The sequence below is a fragment of the Camelus bactrianus genome, chromosome 5 (assembly GCF_048773025.1).
Source record: "Camelus bactrianus isolate YW-2024 breed Bactrian camel chromosome 5, ASM4877302v1, whole genome shotgun sequence".
Lineage (NCBI taxonomy): Eukaryota > Metazoa > Chordata > Mammalia > Artiodactyla > Camelidae > Camelus > Camelus bactrianus.
Window position 1 is genome coordinate 34,789,392 of NC_133543.1, and position 19,817 is coordinate 34,809,208.

Consider the following 19,817-nt stretch of genomic DNA (forward strand, 5'->3'; position numbering starts at 1 on the left):
TAACTAGGTTTCAGTTGTAATTCTCTTTATACACATCTCCCATTCTTTTATTAGAATTTTTTTAAACTGCAGCCTTTGCTAAAAGCCAGTCCACAAATGCAATAAAATTTTCATTAAAATATTTAAAACCCAGAACAGCAGCAATAACATCAAAACTAAATGCTAGCAGACTGCAACAGCAAATCTCAAGAGGCCCTTCCACCACACAGCACTGTTGAAAGAGGCAGCGTTTCACACTTTGTCCAAAAAGTTATTAAGCCTGGATTCTTGAAGGGGCAAGGTAAGAAGAGTTATCCAAAATATTGGATTGTCCAAAGAAAGTGTCTGGAAGCCTCTACTCTCTCCTCTCTACTTTTTTTATAAAGGATAGTTGGATTGGTGGCGGTGGGTGGAGAGAGAGAGAGAGAGAGAGAAGAGAAGGAGAGAAAGAAAAGAAAGAAAGAAAGAAAAAGAAAGAAAGAGGGAGGGAGGGAGGGAGGAAGGAAGGAAGAGAGAGGAAGAATGAATTACTGTGTTTAGTTGAGCCTGCTGTTAATATGCTTAGCAAACTACAAGGCTTGGAGGTCTGAAGAGAGTCAGGAACTACTGCTACCCCAGAAAGGGAAGTGGGTCAACTTAGCACCAACAGATGGGGGCACTTATATATGTAAGTTGCCTATATACATTACCATCTAACAAATCCATTAAAATAAGAATTAAGTGCCTACTATGTGCCAGACATAATTATACATAGAATAGAAAATTTGAAATGAGGACTGCTCTGGGAAACACTGGCCTTGAGTACTGAGGACAAGCCCAGAAAGCTAGCCCATGAGGCCTGAGGACATGGCTATTTTCCAGGATTCTGCTCATGAGACTCTGCCCCCATGGGCCTTTTTCCAGAAAGTTCTAGAACTGTCTGAAATTCCTGTAACAGGGGTAAAGTCCTACAACTTCCAATAAAAACTTCAAACTGAAAACACACCTGGGAAAGGTAGTGCTGTTAACTTGATTTCACACAAAATAGCTGCTTTCTTGAGAGTGGTTTTGATGTGAGAGTGAAGGTTGAGTGATAACAGGGAGGAGATATAAGACAGGGATCCTGTGTACCTGAAAAGGAGCTGTCCTGTGAAGGAAGAAAATAAAGCAAAAAGGATGTCGGAAATAAAAATTCTCTTATGCCATCGTTTAGCTCGGGGAAGAACTTATCTTGCTTATTTTTACATTCACCAACCCATGGCATTATACATCACAGCAACTACCTCAACTGCCCCTCCCCACGACGCCTAAAGTCAACCCTTGGATGTTGACCAGAAGCAGATTCCAGAGCCTCGTGTCATGAACTCACAGTGGTAGCAGGAGGCTCCCTGCTCTACAACCAGGGAATGAGCATCACCAACATGAAATACAAAGGGTTGCTGAGGACAAGAGCAGAGAAACTTGCATTCCTTCGGACTATTTGTTAGCTCTTTAAAGAAACCCTTTTCGTGGTTTGTTATGGGGCTTGTTATGGGGTTTGCAGCTCTATAGTGTACTTGTTACTATTGTTGTAATAGTTAGTTTTGTTATTATTTTCCCATAATAACCAACTACCATTTTATCCTTCCAGCGATCCAGTAAGGCAGATACCGTAACTGCATTTCAGAGGAAAAGTTCCATCACTTGCCCAAGGTCACAAAGCTATTTGTGGGTGAGAATTTGAGGCCAGATCTGCCTCCCCTTTGAAACCACTGAGCCCCTGAGAGCAAACATTATCAGGATATAAATTATGTATTTCAAGATACTTAAAAATAGTTTTGTTAACATGGAGTACTCCATAAACAAACATATGAAGTCACAATGTGCCTTTACATTATTCTTCATTTCCCGCCCCTGCCCTTGTTAGACTCCTCTTTCACTTTTCTCCCTCCCTGCCATTTCTACACACCCAACACTTTTCTCCATCCTCTGCCCTTTTCTTTCTTCTTCCTGACATTTCTTCCCTTTCTTTACATGGCTGAATGTTCTCAGAGCAGAAATAATTAAGCTGATAGGTTTGAATTGACAAGAAACAACTTCAAAAACCTTTCTCAACCAAGACTTCTCAATGGAATCACAGAACACAGAACAACTCTCTTCCCAATTCTTCCAAGAATGGTACATAGAGAGTACTATTCTAAAAGCATGAATCAAAATTTCATGTATCACATGCAGTGGATGCTTAACTCTTTCACAAAACTTTGACAAAGGGATACCCTTGTACCTAGACAGTAAAAACATTAGAAGAAAATAATGAGTTTTGCCACTCATAAACATATACTCTAGGGGTTCCGAGGAGTTAAACATGAAAAAAAAAATAGTGAGCGAAACTGACTAAAAATATGAGGAAGTGAAAACAAGTGTTAGACCTAGGAATAAATCCAAATAGAAGGGGAATTCAGTCATTCTTATAAACCAACTTCCATGATATATACACATATCATCTGTGCTTTTTAAATTAATATTTGTCTTTAAATATTTTCATATTTTCTTTTCATATTTCTCTTTTTGTTTAAGGTATTTATGTTAAAAACATATCAGGCCCCAGCTAAGCCTGTCTCCTTTATACGGAAAATTGAAGGAGAATTGAAATAAATAACTTTCTATGTGATTCAGTTTTACAAAATGTAAGGTCCCAGCTCCACCTAAGGTCACCCTGACCATTACAGTAATAATCATCTTACCCTAGGGAACCCTGTATTAAGAAAATCAATCAACAAATGCTTACTGAGCCCAGTAATTTTCATTGCACTGTACTTGGAATTACAAAGTCTCTTTGAATGAAGAGCTGATATTCTAATTTTGGAAGACCCACTCCACTACAATATGGCAGATGCTAAAATCAACTCCATCTGCCTCTTTAGAAGATACATAAAACCTTGCTACATGTAACACATTTTGAGTCCCCAGGACCCCAGAAAAGAAAGTGGTTGCCTAGACAAAAATTCAGCTCCACAATAAACAAGCAAATCTTAAGTCCAAGTGCTAAGAAAGTTCTGAGGCAAGGGATGCAACAGACCACAGGGCACAGATTTGAATATTAAGCTCAAATAACTAATCAGTCTTTGATGACATGGATTATTTGCATGATTCTTATTATTAACCAAAATTCTAAAATTTAATCACAGGGTGCATTTCTTGTTCATGTTTAGAAGCTCTTATTGAAAGGGCTCCTTCATAAAATGATATTCTAATTGCTGTGAAAATAATCAAGATACCACTAAACACTTTTGTCACAAGATCTTTATTTTTAGCCTCTTACCCTTTACTATGCTGTGGAAACCTCTACTTCACCAGTCCCTTTTATTGCTCAAAGATTATACATATTAAAGAGAAATAAGAAAATTTCAATAAATAAAACTTAAAGTAAAATTTACTCTCCCTTCTCACAATTATTCCTATAATAACTAGAAACACAAACAGGGGGATCATTATATTTCAGCAATTGTCATGGTGACAAAGTAATGCCAGACAGCTGCACATGATTTTTTTTAATATTATCATTTGTTAAAATATTTTAAACATTGTTTGGATGTTTAACCACCAGCTGGCTAGAAATGAATTTCAGCTTACTTCATGTTACGTCTCTAAGGCCAAAGAGCCTTAGACTTTTTGAAGTCCCCACACTAACAGGGTCCACATGTGTAAATAAGGAAAGCAAGCTTTACGGCTTGGGGGTTTGTGTAGACCTGGATCTCACTCCCACTATGATTGAAAAATTCCCAACTTGATTAAATTTCAGTGCCTATAAAGTGTTTTGAGCTCCTCCAAGAAAGACGCTATATAAATACAAAGTATTATTATTAGGTGGCAGTGGAATTTATTAACAGTTTAGTTATTCCATCAGTTTGTTGGCATGTAGTTTTTGTTCTGGCTTGAACAAATCCACCTGTAGGGCTAAAACATAATTCAGTTCAGTGATTCAAAAAGCCACCCTGTCTCAGACAATAAAGAAAGCAAAGATAGTCTCATTGACCAGAAACAGAAAATTAACCTATGCTGTTGCAGTCTCATGTCCCAACTTACCATGAGTAAAGTCATGCTAACCCATTGCCAGGGTCACCCGAACTCAACTATTCTGTCTTTCGAGTGGCATCTTTATTAAACCATCATAATTACCCTCCATCACATACACTGCAAAACCGAATGCACCCAAAATACTCTTCTCACTCAGTAATTCAAACTTTCATGACCTACCCTTTTTTACCTACATTTCTGGATATAATGATTTTCATATGTTTAGTACCAACTATCAAATTTTATAGTTTATTTGCCAATTAAGGAAGAAATATTTATTGATTTTCTATAATAACAAAGAAAAATTCACACATGCACAGCTCTATGTGTAAGGTACTGTGCTGGAAAGAAGAAAAATATGAAATATAAAATAAATCCAAGGGATTTAGGATTCAACTGAAGAAATGAGATGCGTGCACTCTGAAAGACGATTAACAATATAAAGCAGGTAGCTCTTGTTCAATGAATTAAATCAGACATTATACTAATTACGAGTGTTCCAGCAGGCAGTCATACAAACAACTCAAATAGAGTAATGCATGACCAAAGTTGAGTTGGGACCAAACCGCTGGTCCTTAACACCAGGTTTCCATTAAAATCACCTGGAGAGTTTAAAATAATACTGATGCCGGGGTCCCACCCCAAACCAATTAAATTAGAAGCTCTGGAAAGAGCCCAGGCACAGAATGTTTTTAAAGCTCTCTAGGTAATTCTAATATACAGCCAAGGTTGAGAACCACTGGGCAAGACTTTGAAGAATTCAATTGGACAGAAAAGCAGTAGGGACAATATAAAGATGAGGAGGGGCCCTCCAGGTGACTAGAAAGGTGCATTTGGGGAAAAGTGAGGCAACCCAGTGTGGATGGGCAAAGGATTCTGATAAGAGAGCAGGGAAGATCAGCATGAGGGAGGAGATCTGGATAGATACACAACAGGCTTTAAAGTCCAGAACAACATCTTCACTGGTTACTTCTTTGTCCACAGCCCATTCTAGGCCTAATCTCTCCTCCAGGTGTTAGGCTTTTTAGTATTTAAAAATTTTTTTTTTAATTTGAAATTACCATCCTAACTCCAGAATCTTTACTTTTCCAGGCTAAATCACTCCCGGTTCAATCATTCCTTCTAAGACACTCACGCATTCTCAAAATTTGAAGCCCAGGAAAACTCAGTCCTTGGAATCTGGTGTCACCAGGCAGAGCAGCCCTTCTTCACACTTGGTACTGGACCTTGCCATGTAAAGCTGAGGCCTTAGCACTTTTGCATTCTGGTCGTATCACTGCATACATATGGAGCTATTTAGTCAACTCAAGCCTTTAATGTTGGGTGGATGCTGTCTTGTCTTGCTTTGTTTTAATAAACCACATAGTTATTCTATGTATGTGCAGTTGATTTTTTTTTAACTGCAGGATTTTGCATTCATCTCTGTTCTATTTCAGCATATTTGTTTTGGCCCGCTCTCCCAGCCTCCTTCCTTGAAAGTTAATTATGTTTGATTAACATGATCTGAATGTGTCTATTTCCAAGTGCCAAAGTGAAGTGTTCATTAGCCCTTCGGTGAGATGCACAAATTACTCTACCAAACAGCAAGAAACCAATTTGGACTCTTGGGAATAATTTAACTCAATTCCAAGACACTTCCATGCCATTTCCCTGGTATTACTTCCAACTAAACAATTTATGTGAAGGAAAGGGAGCAAGGAATCAATGTGCTATAAACAAAGAAGTGAAGAATCGACATGAATTTCCTATATAGATTTCTGTGACCTTTGATCACTTAATCATCATCTACACTTCCTTTGTAGAAGTCCAGTGTGAGGTGGAAATGTAGATCCTGAACCCTCTTTCTGCCTCTTAGTCTCTCTACCACTATACACAGATTTATTTCATTCCAAGATCCTAAGCTTTAACCTATTGTTAATTATAAGCCTCTTCACAATTAAATCTATGAGAAATGTTATTTCTATTCAGAGGACACATTGGAGGAAGGTCCTGCCTCCAATTAGCACTCCTCTCTAAAGAGCAACTTCCAACCTCATCTGGACTTAGCTCTGGCCAGGGCCCACTTTCTTTCTCTGTACATCAGAAATTATATTGACCTACTTTCCTCAGCATAGCTAATAAAAAGTTGTGTGAAGCACCGTCCAGAGATAACATGGTCTATAAATGCTTTCTGTTCTGCAAATTGCATGGGACAGCCATGCATTTCTACAACTGAGAAGCCAAGTGCTTCCCAAGTTTGCATCTTAGTTATAACTAAGAGAATTCCTTGTGTTTGCAAGTAAGAGATGCTTTTTACTTGGCAGGTTTATTTCCTTAAATAAATGAGATAATCCAAAGAACAGTGGTTATTTTTGTTCTTGTTAATTTTCTACTGTTTCCTTCTAGAATACAGAACAAGAAAGATTAAAGAAAATATGAAAAGTGGAAGCCTATGGAATGTCTCTGAGTTCAGAAATAAACATGAGCATGACCTCACATTTAAGGCTGAGCTATGTGTGTGTGAACATATGCTTGTGTGAGTATATGTGCTTGAGATCACATATTTAGAGGGATGTTTAGCCTGAGATTGACCTCTTGCCTCTTTGAGCAGTGGCAGCACATGACAGGGAAGGAGGAAGAGAGCTCTGGATGCCCAAACAGTGGAGACAAAAGGCTGCTTCACATTCCATCAGGAGGAGCTGAGATGGTGGAACCAGAGAGTCATGTGGCACCAAGCACTTCATGTTCAGATTCCGCAGTTTCTAAAAGTGTTCGTCATGCTTAATTTTCCCCCTTTGCTGATATTAATAATGATAGCACTTAGCATTTCTAAAACACTTTTCATCTTCAAAGCACTGTATGAACATTACCTAATTAACTAACATTAACTAATTATAATTAAACTTGCCCTGGGCTCACATATCAGAAGAACTTTAAGAAGGGAGTGGGGAGGGAGGAGAAAAGGAAAAAAGCTTTCTAGCCAGACAGGTTTCCCGAGTTTTCTCAGACTGCATTTTGATTCAAATTATCACAGATTTTCAAACAATTTTTGAGAAAACCTAGGCCTCCCTTGCTTTCCAATGGTTAAATATTGATGAGAACAATAATAAACAATCTCCAGGAAAGAAAACTGTCATTCTTATACTAATTTGTATTGATAGAAGATTTTAAATACCAATTAAAAGGTGTTTCTCTGAAGCAACATGCTCTAACATATTGAGCCAAAGAAACTTACTTTCCTAGAGCAACTTCTCACTTCACACACACACACTCACATGCGCACACACTCCACAGACACATACACAGACTCACTGCTGAGTGAGTGGCATCAGAATTCTGATTTCCAATCTTTAAGTGCAGTGAGCTCAGTGTTCTAACTCACGAGCCTGTTTCAGACATTTTAATGTATCTATTGAATTTCCTTTTTATTAACCTTAGCAAAAACTTTCAGTAATATTATATCCCAAGATCAAATAAAGCATCCTGTTTCCATAATTCCTAGACAGAAAAGCCATATAATCAAATGAGTCTATTTGGATGCTTATTTTCTGTACGTTGCACTTATCCAAATTTATACTTGAAGGAGCGGGTGGGGAGATAGGGTTTAAGGCCTCTTAAGAGTTCCCTCTTGTTTTCATTCTAGAAATGTCTAAATGAAATATGTAGCTATGCTTGACTGGAAGCCATTGCTAAGACTTTGTTCTAGTCAGAACATGCTCAGACTGTTCTAAAGTATTCGCTTTAGCAACATGCAAGTTTAGTATTGTATCAAAAATAACGTTCCCCTTTATATAAACTCCTTTTAAAATGTCAGCGTTTAGTAAGGCAGCTGTGAAAAATGTGGCAATAATGGCATAATTTATCTTGTTTTGTTTTAAGTTCACGCTGCTTGCATTGGTGAAATAATTCTGTTTCCATCAACAAAGCAGACCCTCAAAATGTTATAGAGAAATCATTGCAACACGCCTTTATTCCTATAGGTTTGCTTACTTTAAAGGTCTCCAAGCTTGAAAAGGATGTGATCTTCACTCCTCGGTGAGTCTCCAGGAGAGACTGATACAGCTCAGCTGACAGTGGTTACTCTCAGAAGCTGGTTATCGATCAGCTAAGATGATGTGTGCCATTTATCTCTGCTGAATTTGATCTTTTTATTGCGCTCCTCTAACCTCTATGTAATGAAAGCCTGCGGGCCAGTGCTTGGTGGATCTTTATCCACTAAAGTCACTTCCACCTTCTTATTACCCATGTGCCTCCCCATGAAGATACACTTCATCTTTCTCCTCTGATGACTGGATATCAGAGATAATAGAAGGAAAGCTGGAAGGACAATCAAAATATCATCATGGAGAGGCCAGTGTATTTCATCTAGGGGCTAAATACTCTTCGTTTTTCAAACATGAGCCTTAGGCTTCTGCTTTGTAAAGACACAGCCATATTTGAGTTATTTTGCTCTCTTGAGAAGACTGTTTTGTTTGTTCGTTTTTTAAAAAAAACAGCAGAAATTAATTCAGTGCTTGGAAAGTGTCCAATATCAAAGAAAAATGTGTGGATTATATGGAATTCAACATGTCAGATTATAAGAGGGATGATCCTGCATCACAGGCCTCTTTCAGAAATACGAGACAAATAAAACGGACCACCAAATAAATCAAAAGAGGACATAATTTTGAAGAATGATATTTAAAACCCTTTCTCCATAAGACTAATGACATGTGCCATTTTTATTTGATAGCCTGAAGCAAAGTCACCTAACAACCCATGACGCTTACAGAATCCCGTCTTTATGTTTTAGCTTCTGCCAGAGAAGTTCTAAAACTCCTTATGGCATCTTATGAAAGCTCAGTACACAGTGAATACAAATCTGCAAAAGCTTGCTCTCCCACCTTAATCCTTTAGAGAGATTTATTCACTACTGATGAAAACCTAATTTCTGAGCCCTGCCTATTTGCTGAATCTAAAATCTCTGTTACACTCTTGATAATTGCTCTACATAATTCCAGTTTCAGATGGCATAATATCTGTCCAAGCAACAAACATCTTTATACAGTGAGACCTTCCTCAAACATTCTTCTAAGTACAGAAAAAAAGGAACTATTTTGTACACCATGGGTACTGAGCTTGAAAATACATAATAAGCCACAAAGATTTGGTGTGCAAAGGTAACACAAACCCAACGTAAATATCCGAAGGCCAAAACTTGCTGGGCATAGGTCCCATACAGAGCCTATCTCACAATGTTTTCACATTATTTAAATTTATATGCTTACTGATGGGTAATTTCTGCTGGAAACTCAAGGAGCTGTGACATGCAGAAAGTCCACCTTTGTTTGATCTGTTATGCTTGATGAGAGAATAAGGATTCTAATTAGAAGCTGAGTTTTCAACAACTTATTCTGAATAAAGGCAAAACAACTTCAAAAAGTGAAACCATCATCTTCTAAAGAGAAAAGTTCTCAAGATCAAGGCTGATTGGGGGTTTTGAAGCATAGAAGAGTTCCTCATGTAAAGGCATTGGGAATGTGGGAAGGATCAATTTAGAAATCTGATTTTTCCAAAGGAACTACATAAAATATGCAGTGTATTTGATTAACACACACATACACATCACTTGCCAGGACTGTCCCCTAAAAAGGACCTCATGGCCAGGAGCCTCCTTCTTCAACTTACAATTTGCAACAAAGCCAATAACAGAAGCCCAGCTAAAAGTCATGCACAGAATAAAGGAAAGGAGGACATGGATTCATGTTTAGTAAATGAACTAAGACAATCTCTGTAATGACTGTTACATTTCATTTGTGTACTCCAAGCAAAATCTGTTAAAAATAAATTATATATGTTTAAACTGGAAGTGTTCCTCGCATAATGGTATAAGGTACCCAGGGCTAAACTGAAATGATCATTCTAAAACTACAAAAATCTCAGGAACATAAATTGTAATTTCACGGTATGCCTTGAAATGGTAGTTTTGCAATAAAATTAAAATATATATTCTCAGTGTTTGTCTGGCAAATGCAAATACATGAAACAAACATGGTTAGTAAATGAACCAACAATTTGCTACATTTGGAAAATCTGTTTTTACACTGAAAACTTCAATTGGCAAAAACCTCAAAATTTTCTTTCTGAAGGAATTACTATTGGTATAATTCACATGATGGTTCCAAAATGATCAGTGATTGTAACAATAGAGATTTGCCATGCAACAGTAAATAGTCTTGCTACACTAATTTTCTTTGTTTTATGTACATAGTCTTCAAACAAGGGCAAATATAAACCAATTGCTGACGGATCAAATAGAGGTAAAACCAGAGGTTCAAATTACAAAAGAAATAAAAACCAACCTTAAATTAAGAAGACATATTGCCCAGATGGTTTTTGCTTGCTTCTTACCTATCTTGTTTGCAAGTGTAAGTAGACAGCCTAAGGGCTAAAAAAAAAACCCCAAAATGGGACTGCCAGTGTTTCAGCAACTCACCTGCCACCAAAAGAGCTTATTGAATTCTAGTATCAATTGTATTTTTTAATATAAACAAACATTGTTGATTTACAAATTTTTAGAGCAATGACACATAGTTAGCATTCTCCTTGCAACAGAAAACTTGCTTGGAAGTGACTTTGTCCTGTCTTTTTCAAAAGTGCATCATGTAGCAGCAGCTGCTTTCCTCTGAAGTAACGCTTATTTTTTCTACCATACTGGCCATACCATGCCATCATCCATTCTTTTTTTTTAAAAAGATGTTAGTTCATTTGAAAGATAACAATTTACTATTGTTGTTGATATTTCCTGAATTCTGCACCAACCAAATACAGATGCAATGACACAGACATGCTAGGAATCTACACTATTTGATCACATAGCTCTGTATGTTCATGGACAAAAAAGAAATCTGAATTAGCATACTTGTTTGATCTTTTCTCTGAAAGGTCTAAAGAACATTATGTTTAAAACACTATTAAATTCTACCTATTAAAGCACTCTTTGCCAGAGACAACAGTGCAGAGCAAAAAGACAGGGAAGCTGCTAAGTTAGAGACCAACACTCAGAGTCTGAGCTTTTCTACTGGCCACCGACCAGTGGAGCTTTGGTCATTAAACACCCATCCTCTTTACCTCAGGATGTTCATTTATAAAATGAGGAGGTTTGCCCTGTTATGAATACCAAAGGCAGTCTCAGAACCCCTGATCATATAGTGAAGCGAGGAAAGTGGATAAATAGGTTTTTTTTTCTAAAGAGATTTTTTTTAGAGGAGTTTTAGGTTCACAGCTAAATTGAGAAGGTACAGAGATTTCCTATATATCCCTTGCCCCACACTTGTATAGTTTCCCCCATTATCAACATCTCCCATCAGAGTGCTACATTTGTTACAATTGATGAACCTACTTGGACTCATAATAATCACCCAAAGTCCATATTTACCATAGGGTTCACTCTTGGTATTACACATTCTGTGAGTTTGGGCAAGGGTATAATGACATGTACTCATCATTATAGTATCATTTAGAGTATTTTCAGTGCCCTCAAAATCCTCTGTGCTCTGCCTATTCATCCCTCTTCCCTCCCTCCCAGCCTCTGGCAACCACTGATCCTTTTACTGTCTCCATAGCTTTGCCTTTTTCAGATGCCATATTGTTGGAATTATATAGTATATAGTATGCAGCCTTCTCAGATCAGTTTCTTATACTTAGTAATATGCATTTAAGATTCCTCATGTCTTTTCATGGCTTGTCAGTTCATTTCTTTTTAGTGCTGAATACCACTCCATTGTCTACATGTACCAAAGTTTATTTATCTATTTGCCTACTAAAGGACATCTTGGTTGCTTCCAAGTTTTGGCAATTATGAATAAAGCTGCTATAAACATTCCTGTATAGGTTTTCATGTGGACATGTTTTCAACTCCTTTGGGTAAATATTAAGGGTGGACTGTATGCTAAAAGTATGTTCAGTTTTATAAGAAACCACCAAACTATTTTCCAAAGGGGCTGTACCATTTTGCATTCCCAATAACAATGAGGGAGAGTTCCTGTTGTTCCACATCCTCACCAGCATTTGCTGTTGTCAAGCGTTCTGGATTTTGGCCATTCCAAATAGGTATTTAGTGGTATCTTGTTGTTTTAATTTGTACTTGCCTGATGACATATGATGTAAAGCATTTTTCTATACTAATTTGCCATCTGTATATCTTCTTTGGTGAAATATCTGGTAAGGTCCCTGGCCCACTTTTTAACTGAATTGTTTGTTTTCTTCCTGTTGACTTTTAAGAGATTTTTTTGTGTATTTTTGGATAACAGTCCTTTATCAGATGTGTCTTGTGCAATATCTTCTCCCAGGCTGTGGATTGTCTTCTCATTCTCTTGACATTGTCTTTTCCAGAGTGGAGGTTTCTCATTTTAATGAAGTCCAGTTTATCAATTATTTATGTCATAGATGTTATATCTTTGGTGTTATATCTAAAAAATCATTGCCGTGAAGGTCATCCAGGTTTTTTCCTATGTTATCTGTTAGGAGTTTCATAGCTTTGCTTTTTACATTTAGATATAGATCATTTTCAGTCCATTTTTGTGAGGGTTGTAAGGTCTATGCCTAGATTCCTTTTTTGGCATATGAATATCCAGTTGTTACAGCAGCATTTGTTGAAAAGACTGTCTTTGCTCCATTTATTGCCCTTGCTGCTTTATCAAAAATCAGATGACTATATTTATGTAGTTATAGTCTATGTAAGTTCTTGATGATAAGTTTTTTGAAAAGTTTCATTAATTTTTTTCAGAAGTTATTAATGTTCAAGGCTACTCAGAGGTGCAAATGGGTAATATAAGTGATGCCCTAATACCCTGGAAGAGTTTATACACATCGGGTTGTGAGTGGTTTACTCCTAGGAAGAACCTCGTAGTTCAGTGTACACTACATCTGCCAATTCAAATCTGATAACACTGAGAAAGTACAATTTCTGTTTTCATCCAATAAATCCTTTGATGGCTTTCTAGTATTTCAATTAAATACTAGCTTGCTTAATAATTTAACTGGATAATTGAAATTTTGCTATGATTTGAAGAGAAGAGAAGTGTTCATTCAGGACAACCCTACCATAGACCTCCATCTCCCCCACCCTTAGCCCATCAATTTCTATTGCCTCATCTTAGCCTATTTTTCTGCATAGCACTTACTGCCATCTGGCACTAATTTGTATATGTATTTATTGTTTGGTAATTGTCTGCTTTACCCAGCAGAATAAAAGCTCCAAGAGGGTAAGGATTTTGTCTTGCTCACTCCTATATGCCTAGTATGTAGAAAAACACCTAGCACATTGTGGATGTTTAATAAGTATTTTTTAACTGAATAATGCCATTTGATTAATTTAAAGGGATTATCATATGAACCGTCACAATTACTAGCAACAATAACATTTAATGTGCCATAATGTATAATGTATATCTATATAAACTTTATCTCGGGAAAAGGAGAAGAAAGTCAAAAAGAGAAAAGGAAGATTTGTGAGCATAAACCCTTCTAGACCCTTGCTACTCCAATGGTGTGGTCTAGGGACCAACCACATTAGCATCACACAAAAGGTTGTTAGAAACATAGAATCTTAGGCCCCACCCAAAATCTGCAGTTAGAATCAGTATTTTAAAAAGATGCCCGTGATTCATATGTACATTAAAGCTTGAGAAGCACTACCCTGGGGACCTATATAGGAGACATATTTACGGAACACACCAAAAAATTTCGTTCCTCACCTGGTATAGGCTTCCAGCAGCCATAGCTAAGTAGAAGGTGATTCCTCATTCTTCTCTTTCACATCCCTCCCAGTTTGATTAAATCAGGTTTACCTTCAGCAACTGTCTTACTACAAGGTCTAGAATGATATTGGAAGGCTGCCACATCCATTCTAGAAAGACTCCCTTGCTGCTTAATGATACTTGAAATTCCTTTAACAGAGGACAGGAATCTTTCATTTCTTAAACAGAAATAAAAAGCCTAAAGTGCAAATACCCAGAAAAGGTAAAATATAGACAAAAACTTAAACATACTAAGGGAAATCCAAAACAAGAATAAAAGACTGATATTAATATCTGCAAGCTTTGCTAGAAAAGGAGTTGAGAGAGGAGAAAGGTATTCAATGTTTACATCTTGTTCACTAAAGAGGTAACATGACAGAAAGAAGGGAATGTGGGAACCAGAAAATTTAAGGCATGAGAATTTTTGTGGGGCAAACACTATGTACTTTGAATTGAAAAAAAAAATTGCTCACATAAATTTGTGAAGATTTTTAAATTTCCAACTTCATATTGAAGTACTTTATTTTCACAGTTTTGATAATCCAAGTTTTATCCAATAACCCAAAATAAATTTACAGCACAGTGAACTACAATCTTAGTGTCACTGATTCAATCTGCAGGCAGCATATCCAACAAATGGAAGAAATAGCCCCAGGAGGCCATGTTGAAAAGAAGTACCCTAGTGGGTGTGCCATTTGGAAAAATTAGGACAATGAAAGAGCCCTTTTTCTGGGAACTCAACCTGCTACCAGCTGATAGTCATCTGAAGAGGCACTTTTCTATAAATCACTATAATTTAAAAACCAAATGCTTTGAAACTCTTTTTGCCAGATCAAATCAAACTGACTCTCAGTTGGTGGAAGGCCCAGATGTGAGTTTCGTAACACACATCAATTACTATCTAATCCATCACTTGCAGTGGCTGAATATGCTCAGTGCCATTTCCAGAACAAGTGTCATGGAAACAGATAACAGCATCTAGGTATAAGGGGAATTAAAAAATCTCTAGTCACTGTCTGCAAAGCATCAGTGGATCATGTGTAAGCACATGCTCAGTTTGGCCTTTTAATCTCAAACAATATCATCTCAAGCTATTTAAAGCCCAAGTTGGAAGCAGCAAGAGATGTTGTTATATAAGGAAAATATCCATTTCTACAACAGCAATTTTATAACAGCTCCTTGGATACTTTCTCTGGTAGTAGCCAAAATTTTCCAGACAATGATATGGTCACTATCATGACTGTTAACCTCAGTGATGGACACATGGGTTCACTCCTACATGAAAAATGTTGATTAATTTGTATCCTTCACATTACCATAGGGTGCTTTCAACAGAAAATAACATTGTAAGTCTACACAAAGTGAATAAGCTAACAGTAATAGTAAACAGGCCATTTGAACAACCAGACTATTCTCACAGCTGACTCTCCAGTCCCACATAGCCTGGTGGGGTTATGTCAGGTATAAAACTTCATTTTCTGCTTCAACTGACTAATTTAACCAAGTGCAATTATCCTAATGAGAGATCATCACCATCATCATCACCATCACTAAAATTTATTTAGTACTTAGGATGTAGCAGGTACTGCTTCGAATATTTTACATGCACTAATCCATTTCTTCCTCATAAAATCATATGTGGTAAGTACCATTATTATCCCCATTTTACAAATGAGGAAACTGAGGCTAGAGCGCTTAAGGAACTTGTGTAACTTGTCATACAACTGTGTTGGATGCTTGACAGAGTACAGGCTCCATTCTTCCTCGTTGCATTTCCTATAGCTCCATACAATATTATCAATAAGAGAGCCAAACCAAAAAAAAAAAAAAAAAGTTGTTGCTAGGGGCTGGAGGGAAGAAGGAATGGAGAGTTATTGTTTAACAGGTATGGAATTTTAGTTCTACAAGATGAAAAGAAACTTGGAGATGGATAGTGGTAATGGTTGCACAATATTATGAATGTATTTAATACCCATGAACTGAACACTTAAAAATGGTTAAGATGATAAATTTCATGTTACATACATTTTACCACAATAAATTTTTTTTGGGGGGTGGGGAGAAGAAAAGATCCAGATAAGTAAAGGAAACAGAGGTCCCACTAGGAATATTTCTTTGTACCAATCAGTTTTGCTATTTAAAAAGGGCATCCATGGAGTTGGTTTTGTACGTGCCCAGAGCTGTGGCTTTGGAGATATAATGAATGGCCTGAAGCCCACTACCTCCTGGAATACACTGCTTGGGAGGATTTCCCAAAAGGTATGATCACATGGAAATCACCTCAACAAGGACATCCTTCCACCAAGGTGTGCTCCTCCAGTCCCCCCACAGTGGGCATCAGGATCTTAACTGTACCACTTAGGAGAGATGCATCAGCCTAAACCGTTCATGGAAACTACAAATGATTAACTACAATGATAGATTCCTTCCTATGGAATAAGAACTATAAGCAGTGTTCTATATATTTGACGAAAGCAAAAATTACACAAAAGAAAATACAAAATTCATCTGACCTAGAAATACTCAGCATAGTATATGGCCAATCTCATTCGACAAATATTTTCTCTTTTGCATCAACTCCACTTATTAAAGAATTGGTGAAGAGACACGTACCTGCACACCAGTGCCAAGAAGCACCAAGAGCAGGATTCCCTCATCGCTGGCATCATCCGTGTTGTGGAGGACAATGACATCCTCCTGCACTGGGCTTCTGCTCAGGAGGCTAGAGATTCCACACAAATCCTCTTCTCCAAGAAGGACACCGGTGCAGGTGACTCCTGCACCTCTGAGGATGAACTGACCTTTGACCAGGACTATGAACCTGACGGGGCCGTCTTCAGCACGGTGCAGCCATGGCCTCGCCACTCACAGTCCACGAGAGGTGCAGAGCCCAGCTCCCGCCGGGGCTTCTGGGCCTTCTCGGTGAGTGAGTCGGAAGGAGCTCAAGTCCATACACCCTTCAAAGTCGGGCCTCAGCTGGGCCTACCTGGTCCTGGTCCGCAGACTGAAGGCTCCTGCCCACCCTGCCTCTGCTCTGTGTCCTTATCTCATCTGCTGTTGGCCAGCGCTCTACAGGACCACCTTTTCTGCCTCGTCTTCCTCCGCGACTCCTCGGCCCTCTCCAACTCCTTCCACCACCTCCAGCTCTTCGACCAGGCCAGCTCCAATGTGGTGTCTCGCTTCCTCCAAGATTCCTGCTCCACCACCTTCAGCAGTGTCTCCCGAGTGACCAATGTCTTCCTCCCGGGAGCCCTGCAGCCACACCAGGAGGGAGCCTCTCCGACCCTTTTCCCGCCCGGAAGACCCCCAGGGCCTGGGTCGGAGGTCGTTTCCGGGCGCCTCCTGCCCTGAGGAGGAGTGGGGCTCACCGCCCTGGCGCCGAGAGCCGTCTGCAGCAGGTCCCTGTAGCGAAGAGTCCGGCTCTTCTCAGGGCTGAGGAGCCGAGTGCTCACTCGGGGAGAGCTGGGCAGGGCTGCGTGTGGCCAGGGGAGGTCCCCAGGGTCTCGACCCCAGCCTGAGGCGCGAAGCTCAGCAGTTCCTCCCGGGGTACCTCAGCTGAGAGGGTTCCGCTGAGGAGCACGAGGCGCAAGAAAACTGACGAGTACCGCCTGAGGAAGCCGGAAATCTTCAGGCCCAGGGCGGGAGCGCAGGAACCCACCCCCGCACAGATACCCGATCAACACATTCTCTGAGGGTCGTGAGAACCCGGGGCTGCGCCTGCCGAACGAGCGACCTCCTCCGCCTCCCTTACTGCCTGTACCACGACGACCTCGGCTACATCCAGGGCACGAGTGACCTTCTCTTCCTGATTCTCTCCGTCTCTCAGAACGAGATGGATGCCTTCTGGTGCTTTTGTGGCTTCACAGAGCTCCAGGAACTCTGAGGAGATAATGAAGCGGCAACTGGAGCAACTCCTGAAGCTCCTGCAGGTGCTGACGCGCTGCTCGGGACTTGCTGGACTCCCAGGACTCTGGCTTTCTCTGCTTCTGAGGCCGGTGGCTGCTTAAGGGGGTCCAGGAGGGGAATTCCCCTTCCCGGAAGTGGTTCGGCTGTGGGGGATTCTGGGGACGGGCTGCATCTGCTGGCGGCCTGCGCTTTCCTGGACGTGGACACCCTCGCGCTTCCCGGCTTCTGCTCCAGCGAGACCTTCAAGCACATAATGGGCTGACCACGAAGCCGAGTGTGGAGGACGCGCTGATGCGGGCCGAAGCCCTCTACTCGCCGCTGACCGCCTGCCACGTGAGTCCCTGACCCCTCCCAAAGACCCCCAACCCCATCAAACCTCTGACTTTTCTATCCCTATCCCCCAACCCTCCGCGAGCTGCCACGCGACGTGCAGGAGGTCCTAGGTCTGGTGCCGTCCTAAGAGCCCCACAGCCTCTCGCTCCCTTCCTCCACCGCCACTATCCCCCACCGGTGCCCTGCCGGCTCGGCCTCCCCTCAGCAGACAGGGTCCCGCAGTGGGACAGCAGCCTGGAGTCCTGGAGTCCTGCCGGGGGGGGTCTGAGGAAGGTGCGACTCCTGACCCTACGGGGCCTGCTGGGTCACGTCGTTGGTTTGGGCCTGGGTGGGAAGGGGTGGTGGCTCGACCCCTCTGACCACTCTGCAGACGCCACGTCTGGCCAAGTGACCCTGGTCCGGCCAATGAGCCACAAGAGGAGGCCCCTTGGGGGTGAGTGGTGGGGGTTTGTGGAGGCAGGGCTCCCTTACCTCCCTGAGTTTGCGGCATTTGGAAGAGTGAGGATGCGGGTGCGGCCACATTTAGCTGTGTGGACACATTTCCCTGGGAAAACGGAGACGCAAGGGCCTGCAGAGCTGCTCACAATGCGACCCTGCCTACTAGCTTGTTATGTGAGAAAAATAAACTGGCGTTTAATTAGAAAGAGAGAGAGGGAGAGAGAGAGGGAGGAGAGAGAAGAGAGAAAGAAAACTGGTGAAGACTCAATCAGGTATTGCTGAGGGAAATGTCTCGGCTCTAAAGTTCCTGCCTAGGTCTTCCGGTAAACTGTCCTTCATACTCGGTGTGCTCCACGCTGTCCTATTATGCCTATGTCCTGTGTTTGGAGTGTCATTTCGTCACATAATTTCCCTCAATACTAATTCCAGGCAGTTTTTAGTCTTTGCTTTTGCCTTGCATAGGGCGTGGTTTAAGTGTAGAGTTTATAGCAGTGGTATTTCTAAGAACGTTTGCTTCCTCCTGTACATTTTACACTTTTACAATTCAGGAAAGATGTCTCTTTCAATGTGCATAGTCCTGCAGTGCTGTTCTTGTTTGTATGTCCCTGCTTCAGGTGACTCCCAGTCTTGCCCACACAGCCATTCTGAGACTATTGAAGAAATATTTGTCTTGTTTTGTGGCTCTTTTTGTTGAGAAAAATATTAGATCTTCAGTGTTTAAACGGAGGATGACTTGCTCTCACCTAGCTTGTTTGGGGGAAAATATGCTGTCTTCCCCACCCACCCTTACACCCTATTTCTAAAACAATAAGCATTCTTATTGACTCTTGTAAGACAGTTAACATATAATCTATCTCATCTCAGAGAAAGGAATATTAATTTCCAAAGTCTGCTTTAGGTGTCTGGAACAAGACACAAAAAAGGGCAAGCTAAGAAATCATTTGTGACTCACATGAATGAGTCCCTAAAAAAGGAACTGACTTCAGCTAGCTCTATCAGTAGCTTTTGCTGTATTCTCAGCCTCCAGGGAAATGTTTAATGTGCTAGAGTAATAATCTTCTGTGTGCTATTATCTGAAGAACTAAAAACCTAAAAATATTCCATAAAGTTGTTAGTTTTGACCAAGAAGGAAGGAAACTCAGATGCCAACATTTGACCTAAAAATGTGCTAAACAAACTAACTAGAAAAATAAGAGACACGAACTTTTTATGTTTGTGGAACTTCCAAAGAGGAGCTTATCTCTTAGTTTCTGTTTGTTTTTTTTTTTAAATCTAATTAATACTTTGCATTGGAAATAGCTTTAAAAAAAATCTTTGTTTATGCAGTGAAATAGTGAATCTACTGAAAAATCATGCAAATAATGCAGT

At 40.0% G+C, this 19,817-nt stretch overlaps 1 pseudogene; it reads left to right on the forward strand.

Moving 5' to 3' along the window:
• The first annotated feature begins 159 nt into the window (after window positions 1-159).
• LOC105065213 (TBC1 domain family member 17-like) lies at window positions 160-18,370 on the forward strand (annotated as a pseudogene).
• Window positions 18,371-19,817: the final 1,447 nt, after the last annotated feature.